Source organism: Benincasa hispida, chromosome 12 (genome assembly GCF_027475165.1).
Source record: "Benincasa hispida cultivar pf3 chromosome 12, pf3_genome.v1.1, whole genome shotgun sequence".
Lineage (NCBI taxonomy): Eukaryota > Viridiplantae > Streptophyta > Magnoliopsida > Cucurbitales > Cucurbitaceae > Benincasa > Benincasa hispida.
This window is the reverse complement of record NC_143489.1, coordinates 36,063,398-36,072,698: the sequence shown is the minus strand read 5'-3', so window position 1 is coordinate 36,072,698 and position 9,301 is coordinate 36,063,398.

The following is a 9,301-nucleotide window of genomic DNA, read 5'->3' as shown; positions in this document are numbered from 1 at the left end:
CCAATCCCGATGAGTCTATTTATTCATACCTGCGGACCATTGACATCTCACTATTGAGGTTGGATGGCCGTAAATCGGATTTAGATAGTCGTGTATCCAGTATGGAGGAAAACATGACGGACATGAAAGGGCAATTATCGGCCATCCTGTCATTATTGTAGTTTATGTGCAAGGTTTGTATTTACTATCATTTTATATCTTTATGTGTTTAGTTTTTACATGTTCGTGAACTCATCATTTTACTTTACTAATTGAAGGGTTCCACGATGAATGAGGAGACGACCAAGTCACCCATCCTATCTCGGGATCCTGATACCAATAATGCGATTGCCTCTGACACTCTCATCCCCTCTCTACAGCCCGATACCACCACTTCACCTACTCCCACCACCCCCCCCTCTACAACCTGATACCACCACGACATCACCAATTGACATCGAACCTATAGAGGCCGACATCCCACAAACAGAGCTTGACATGTCTGCCTTACTCGCCATGCCACATACAGAGGCTAACATGGCTGGCATCCCAAAGGCCGACACTTCTGGGATTGTTACAACCACTGAAAGAGTTACATTGGTGAGTAATTTATTGATCAGTAATTTTTGTTTATATTTTTATATTTCTTGATGAGTAACATTTTGTTATCTATTTATGTAGGAATCTCAAAGAATTAGTCGTAAGAGAAAACCTGTTGATAAATATACACCCCCAGCTCAAATAAAGAAGAAAAGTGTGGTTAAGCATCCTCTCCCAGGTGTAGTTACGTCACTATCTAGAGCAATCATCACATATAATGTAGCACATGATGTTCCACACAATATCCTTATAGAAATGATGGGTTGGATCTCAGACGATAATACAGACAACGAGGTTCGAGAGAACTTCTTTAAACCACTCGCCAGGAAATTCTTCAAGGAATTGATTACCTCGAATTTGTTGATCGAGTGCGATATAAGTTTCCTAGTCTTTGCTTCTTTACATGTTGGCTATCTTGTACTTTTACTGACATAGTAATTTTTCGTGCAGACCATAAATACTTTATTTTATTTTATGAAAGAAAAATTTTATACCTAGACCGACATGTGCATGCACAAGTTCACCATCTTGCCAATTGGTGTAACAGTAAATTTTGATATTTCGTTTCTTAACTTCTCATTATATTTCATTACTTAAATTCTCATTTTATTTGACAGAGTCACCTTAAAGCTCGTGGTGGGGTATTTAAATGAATAAAGAATAAGACACTTCTGAAGGCTGCCCTAGCATGGGAAGATGAAGACGCGTATAAGGACTACGTCATCGGTAAATTCGATGTCAAATGGGAAGATGTGGATTTCATTTATACGGTGATGAATATTAGTGACCACTGGATGGTCCTTGTAATGGACAATAACAGAGGCCACATATTCGTGTTCGATTCACTTTCGTCATACACACCAATGACAAAGCTGGTGAATTGGTTAGAGCCATTGACGATCACAATACCATCCCTACTTCACTACTGTGACGTGGATCATTCAAAACCAGACCTATCCACAGCTCGTTGGAAAATCTCGCGACCTATAAATGTCGACATACAACACGGGTCGCTTGATTGTGGCATCTTTGCAATCAAATTACTAGAACACTTAGTGACTGATGCTGATTCGTCTGTAATCACTCAGGAGAAGATGAATGAATATAGGATGCAGTTAGCGTATCAACTATGGGAAAACACTCCATATTTTTTATGTGTATAGAACATGTATTTTTTATGTATGTAAAAACATTTATTTTTTATGTATAATGGAGCTACTGCTCTTTTCATTGTATAATTGAACATGTATTTTTTATGTAAGTTCAAAGTTCAAAGTTCAATATCATAATTTTATCAGAACATGCATTTTTATGTATAATGGAGCTACTGCTCTTTTCATTGTATAATTGAACATGTATTTTTTATGTAAGTTCAAAGTTCAAAGCTCAATATCAGAATTTTATCAGAATATGCATAATTGAGCTACTGCTCTTTTCATTGTATTAATGGTATGTAGAACATTATATGGTTCAAGATTCAAAGTTCAAACATTGAGAGAGATAAATTTTGAGAGAGAGCGAGATTGAGAGAGTATGAAGTTATTGTTTTTTGTTACAAGTATGAAGATTGAGAGAGTATGAAGTTATTGTTTTTTGTTACAAGTATGAAGATTGAGAGGGTATGAAAATGGAGAGAGTATGAAGATTGCTATTATAGAAATGCTCCAGCTTGTTATTTTTTTTTTTTTACAAGATGAAAGTATGAAGTATGAAGTGTTACAAGTATGAAGTACGAAAAAGTATGAAGTATGTTACAAGTATGAAAAAGTATGAAGTATGTTACAAATATGTTACAAGTATGACGTATGAAAAACTGATCAATGGTATTTATAACAAATGAAATGTTACAAGTTAGTTACAAACTAAACTAGATGAGGGGTGTTTGTGTCTCAGTCTTTGGCATTTTCAGCACGTCGCACGGTTGTAAGCAGTACGGTACAATTTTGGCGGTTATGCCCATAATTCCCACACCGACCACATTTCATTTGTCTGCAAAATTCTCCTCTGGATGATATTCTTCTCACTCTCTATCGCCCGACTTGTGGCACAAACTTCGGAGGAAGGATAATCTTTTCTACATATCCAGGAGGTCTTTTCCATTCAGATATGTGCCAAGTAGATTTATAGGCTCCGCATACACAGTCATTAAAGAGTCCACTGTATAAAATCGACTGCAAAGACTGTGGGTGGGTATATTTCTTTCCTTGGCAGCAACAATTGCATGCGAACACGGGATACCAAGTGAGTCGAATTCCTTACATGTGCATTCCTTCATGTGAAGATTGACAATACCGTCCAATCTATTATCTCACATGTGTACTCGAAAATAATCAATAGGCTCTACCTACTATCGTCTGCCCTTATCGGCCTCACTTGCCAATCGGGTTTCATAGTAGTTAGATTGCAATGTCGTTCGAGATGCCCAGTAATTTCTCCATTTGTAGAACCACAATTGGAGCATTTCTCTAACATGTTCAATCAAGCATACTATGGGCAATAGTCGATACTCTTTAGTTAAGGAATTGAAACACTCTGCACTGTTGGTTGTCATGTTATCATATCTTCGTTCTATTTGGTAAACCTGTGCTTACCTTTGAAGATCGATGTCTTCTAAATATTCATGACAGTACCGTCTCTAAAACTACGGAGTTCATCCCATTTTGTCTAGAACTCTATCATGCAAAATGCCCTTGCTGCATCTCTAAATATCCCAACAACCGTGTTGTTGATGACGGGCAGAAATGTACATTATTATAGGCCTTTTATTTAGAATTATAAGGGCTGTTAAGTAGAATATGTGGTGATTGTACTAAGAATTCATGAGAAAGTGAGCTTGCGTCGGTCAGCAATGAAAATCTCGGCTAACCCACTATTATGCATTATTTTGCATCCAATTGTCTATTTTTGTAGCTAACGCAGGAATCGATCGCATGCGGTGATTCCCACCACCACAAAAGGCGATTGCATATGTTCGGCGCATGGATGTTACGGCCATTAACCGCATGCGTCATCTCATAGAGGTTGCGGCTACAGAGTGATAACCATAAGAGAGGGATGAACGTAAGGGTGGTGGAATGTGATGATACCTCGGAAACCAAGCATGAACGCATACCTTGGGAGTATCAAAAGGTGATGTTGACATGTCACCTACCACGCCGTTAGTAGCAGAGATTTAGAGAAGGTCCATCACGCTGTTAGCAGTAGAAATTCAAAGAAGGACCATTAATGATGTCGGTGATCGAGCTCTATAAATAGAAGCCTTAGAGTACAACTTCAAATCATCCGAGCTTCTACCTTAGAGCAGATCCTTGTGATCCAGATGAAAGCGTGAGAAGATATTCTTGAGAGTTCTTCATCCCTCCAACCATTTCGAGTGACGAACGGAGCTCCGTAGGAGATAAATCTCGAAAGAGACTACTCCACCGCCCATCCATGGGACCACCGGCAACCTTGACACACATCTGATGGAAGCAAGACATTTCCCATCTGACCCTCCATATCTCTACTATCCCTGTATTATATTACATTGTGGCTTAATAGATTAATACATTTTGTGATCAATGCATTTCTCTACTTCCTTTGATTCCATCTTCATTACCTCTTCATTCAATCATCATCCTTCAGTTCCATGTTATACTTGGCATGTTCATATCATGGATATACTATTAATCATAACAACTTTTTATGGAAACTTTCCTATAACCCACATTTCCCGCCAATGTGCACATCGACAATTCTTTTCCCACTAGTCATGCTTAGGTAACTTGACTATATTTCCCGCCTGTCGTCACCGACTATTATTTCCCGCCGATCGAGGCCGACTATATTTTCCCACCAAGTATCCTTTTTAAGCATGCTAACTTATGTAGTCCGGGTATAATCTTAGTTTCCATAGAAAATTCACAAACAATATCATGGCAAACAACATAACATCATAAGCATGCATTTTGCACTTACATATGCATTTATCCACATATCAACGCATAAAACTAAGTAAACACTCGCCGCAAGCAAGTTTTTCCACTAAAATCACCTTGAGAATACTTTCCTAAGAATTCCTCCATATCAATGGAAATTCCCCAATTAATACTTATATCAATAAATAATGTCAAAATAGCCAAAATACCATTATATAATGAAAATACCAGCTTACCCTACTCCAATTTAGCCAAAATCCTAAAATTAGCCTCTTTAGAGGTTATTTGGACTGTGGTAGGCAGCTAGGCATTTGGCAATAGGCAGGGTGGGCGTGCTGTGCCACACAGGGGGCTAACATGTTGGGCGCGTGTTGCTCGGTGGCCTGTTGCGCTGGGCGTGATGCGTCGCGCAGGGGGAGCAGCTGCACTAGGCTAGCGTGTGGGATGCGTCGAGCGAGGCATGCGGACAGACACAACGCTGCAAGGCATGCACGCAGGGTGTGGGCTGGCTGTGCGTTCGGGCTGACTCAATGCCTCGCCAATGCAACCTTCGTTTCTTTTGATCTTCAATTAACTTGCAGCCTAATAACTCAAACGTAACACTCTAAATATGCTCTCAACACAAGATTTTTTGTGATGGTATGAATAAATCCCTCTCGCCCAACCCCTCTATTTATAGCCATTTCAAACTCACCCCCTTGTGACAACTCAACTCCCATTTGTCTCACTTTGGAGCTGCCAACACTTAGCCTACCTAACCTAACCTTGAGTTGTTCTCATCTCAGCTTGCCAGCCAAAGTTCCATTTTTTACATGTAATCTCCTTCACCCACCTCCTGTTTAGGGTGATAAGACTTCCATTGTATGAAATCTCCTTTGTCCACCTCCTGCTAGAACTTCGTGTGATCCTCCTTTTGCCACCTAAATTACTTAAATAATTAAACATATTTCTCTACTTAAATTGTTTAAGACTTATGCTTGTATAACTATTGGCATCTTCCCTTGGAGTTTTTCCATCAATTAGCCTTACCTTTTGTCCTTAACGCATAACAACTCACCCTTCCTTCATCAAAGTGCCATTTAGCCATCGCATGAGTCGGCCATCACCAACACATAGGGTGGCCGCTCACCTTCAATGCATGGCTTGCTAAGCATGCTTGCTCGGCCTACTAAGCTTGGATGCACGACGTTGACCATCGATGCATGGGTGTGCTGCCTAGGCGCTTGTGCGCTTGGCCGCATAGGCATGTTCGGTCGCATAGGCGCCCTTGGTCACATAGGCACGCTTGGCTGCGTGGGCGTGTCTCGCTGCATGGGCATGCCTTGCCGCATAGGTGTGCTCTTGGCATAAGGCATCGGCGCATGGCTGCTCGGCAGACTCGGCAGTGCTCGATGCATAGGATGGGCGTCCGGCTTGCCCGTTCGATGCATAGGCAGGGCGCTCGGCATACATGCTCGATGCATGGGCTGCACACTTGGCCTCGGCGCATGGCCTGTGCGCTTGGCCTTAATGCATGGCCTGTGCGCTTGGCCTCGACGCATGACCTGTATGCCTAGCATGCTCACTCGACGCATGCCTCCAATGCATGCCCTGCTTGTGTCCACATGCCCTTGTGTTTGTTGTATGCAAGCCCTTGGCCATTTTTCAAGTCTTCTTCCTTCCATCCTCCATGCACTCTTGCGTTCAACATATTTAAGCCTCCCATATGCGTTTGGCCTTTTGGTCACCTTTTTGGATAATTTAGTACTAATGTTTTCCACTCTTTGCCCCAATATCCTACTTAGGATTTTTCTTCTCTATTTAACCTCCCACTTTAAATTTAGTGTTAGGGTCTTACACATAGACATATGAAGCATGTAGCAAACCACCGAGAGGTGTGCGTTGCACGAGTGTTGTGAGAAAATACTCTTTACTTAGTGTGAGGCTGTAGCAACGCTTGTCTGTGGGTGGTCGCAATGCTTGTCTATAAGCAAAATTAGCAGCGACTAACTGCCCAAGAGGGTAAGTAGTTGAATGCATTAAGCAAAGTAAGCAATGTTCCTAGAGATAGGAATAATCTTATGTCAACCATGCTTTATGTGATTACCTTGTCTTATGAGCGTATCATTCATCATTTGGGCATACTTGAGAGAGTAGTCTAAAAACCAAATCTAGGCTTGAGAGAGTCAGATTGGAACACATAAGCAAGAATAGAAGCTTAGGAATAAGTTCTGTTTGCTATTACACAGCGTATGCACCCTATAAATAGGATATGAAAGTATGCGGTCACATCGCATGCATCCAGAAGTAGGATACGGTGGAATGTGGTCACCTTGTTTATGTGTGGGAGCACGTGAGCAAAAATAGAGACTTAGACATAAGTTCTATCGACACTATCACATATGCATCGCATGCATCTTCGTCAAGTGTGTATAGTATAATCGTATAGCTTGCGTTGGCTGGGGTTACCCTTGCGATCAAGCTTATTGATGCGGTGAAGTCATCCCTGCCATCTTATCTATTTTCCCATGCATCTTATTACGCATTAACAATTGCCGTGTCTCTAACTCTCATAGTCATACTTCCATTGCTTAATCTATTTAGTTAGAAGTAGGAGTAGCGCATAGCCCTTAACATTCAATATTCTTTTATTCTTCGCCGCAACACATTACTTCATAACATTTAGCTACAAGTCCCTAAGTTCGACCTCGGATCACCTTGAGAAACTTACGATCTCATTATACTTGGTGAGAAAGCAAGAAAACTTGTGGCAGGAACGCATGGTCATTGCATAAATTCTTAGACGCATATTGCATATCCCTTAGTCCAACACATGACTAGTGATGCATGGAGAACGAATGATAAACGCATATTTATTTACTCTATTTTCCACGCATCAACTATCCTTAAAGTTTGTAACAAAATTTTGTTCTATATGCCATGTGCACAATCCATGAAATGCTGTGGGAAAAATGCACGAATAGCATTACCGATAGATACCATCCGATCAGACACAAACACCAGATTATCAGGTTCTCTGATACTGCATTTCAAGTTTGACATAAACCATTTCCATGATCGATTAATTTCATTGTCCACTATTGCATATGCTAGTGGGTATAATTGATTGTTCCCGTCCATAGAAACCGCAACCAACATGGTGCCTTTGTATTTTCCTTTCAAGTGTGACCCATCAATAATAATACAAGGTCGACAGCTTGCGAAACCTCTAATACAAGGCCCTAATGCCATAAACATATACTTGAAATGCACCTCATCTTCAAGTTCGATCTCAAAGACTGTACCCGGATTCTCTATTTTTAGTGCTTCTTTATAAGCATGTAGTATGAAGTATGAGTATTATGAAGTACCTCTAGTGAGATCATACGCAGCTTCCCTTACACGCCACGCTTTATCATAACTTATGTTCACACCATAATCTCTCCTCATATCCTCAACGATATGACAAGGTTTATAAATACGTTCTATTCCCGTGAACTTATCTTTAATGAGCTGACCAATAACCGTAGCAGTTGCTTGTCTATGGTCGTTATTCAAAATTCCAATGGAACATGTGTGCGAACTGCAGTACTTTGTGATCTTGAATATATCAGACCCCTTCCATTTTGACTGCACGAAGGCTCCACTTACATGTCTCCCAATACATTTGACATTGAACAGAGATTTGGTTGATTTTCTGACCTTAAATTCAAAATTTTTGTTGATGGACAGAATAGATAATCTCATTTTCAAGTCCTTTTTGCTAAAAAATAGTTGACCAACTTCAACGTCCTCTGTCCCAGATGAAGAAATGCCAAACATAATCAACTCTGTCCTATGACTTGAAGACACAAATGGTGGAACTACTGAAGCTGCTGTAGAACGACGCACATCTTCATGATCACGATCCATTTCATTCAATCCTGTTAGTTGCTCATTCACATCCACTGAAGGACCACGATCCATATAATCGAATGTTGATGGTACAGTATTGGTAGACAATGGAATATCATCCTCTTCCCGACGAAACTGATATGATTTCTCGTATTGTCTGTCCACAACCGTATCATCATAACTCACATTTCCAAACCCCATTCCAATATTTTCATCCTGATTAGACTTCAACGTTATAGCTATCTGAAGTCTACTAAGCTCTTCTCGCAAAAGAAGGAAGCGAACATCATCATCATTCATTATGCATTATGGAGAGGCTTCAAATTCAAGCTTATATTTAACTTTCAGTATAAGATCAAACTCTGAAGAACTGGCATTTGTAACCCTATAAATGCGAGATTTAAGTTCTTCATAATTCAATGTATGAGGCACAATGATTCCTCTCAACTGTCCCCCAATATACGAACTTTTATTCTCATCCCAATCACCTCCATATCGAATAAATAGTTGCTTTTTTGTCATCCTACAAAGCAAGAGAATATTTGTCATTAAGTTGTACAAGCAATTAAAATGTACTTTCGCTCTCTCTCTTAATCTCGCTCTCTTAATCTCACTCCCTCTCAAAATCTCGCTCTCTCATTCTCGCTCTTTCTCAAAATCTCGCTCTCTCTGTTACTCTTCCTCTTTCTTACTCTTTCCCAATACAAAATTTCATAATGCTACATTTCCAGAAATAACACAGCAAAAATAATTAAACAGACTCAACATAATTCACTTTTCTAAAAAAACTGTTCCGTTCTGAAAAAGCCGCGTCTTGGAAATCCCTGTTCGAAAAATCTCCGTTCAACAAAACACCGTCGAAAACCAAAGAAGTAATCACCTTTGAAATGGAGTTTAGATTTTAAAGAAATCACCATTGTATTGTGTTTAGA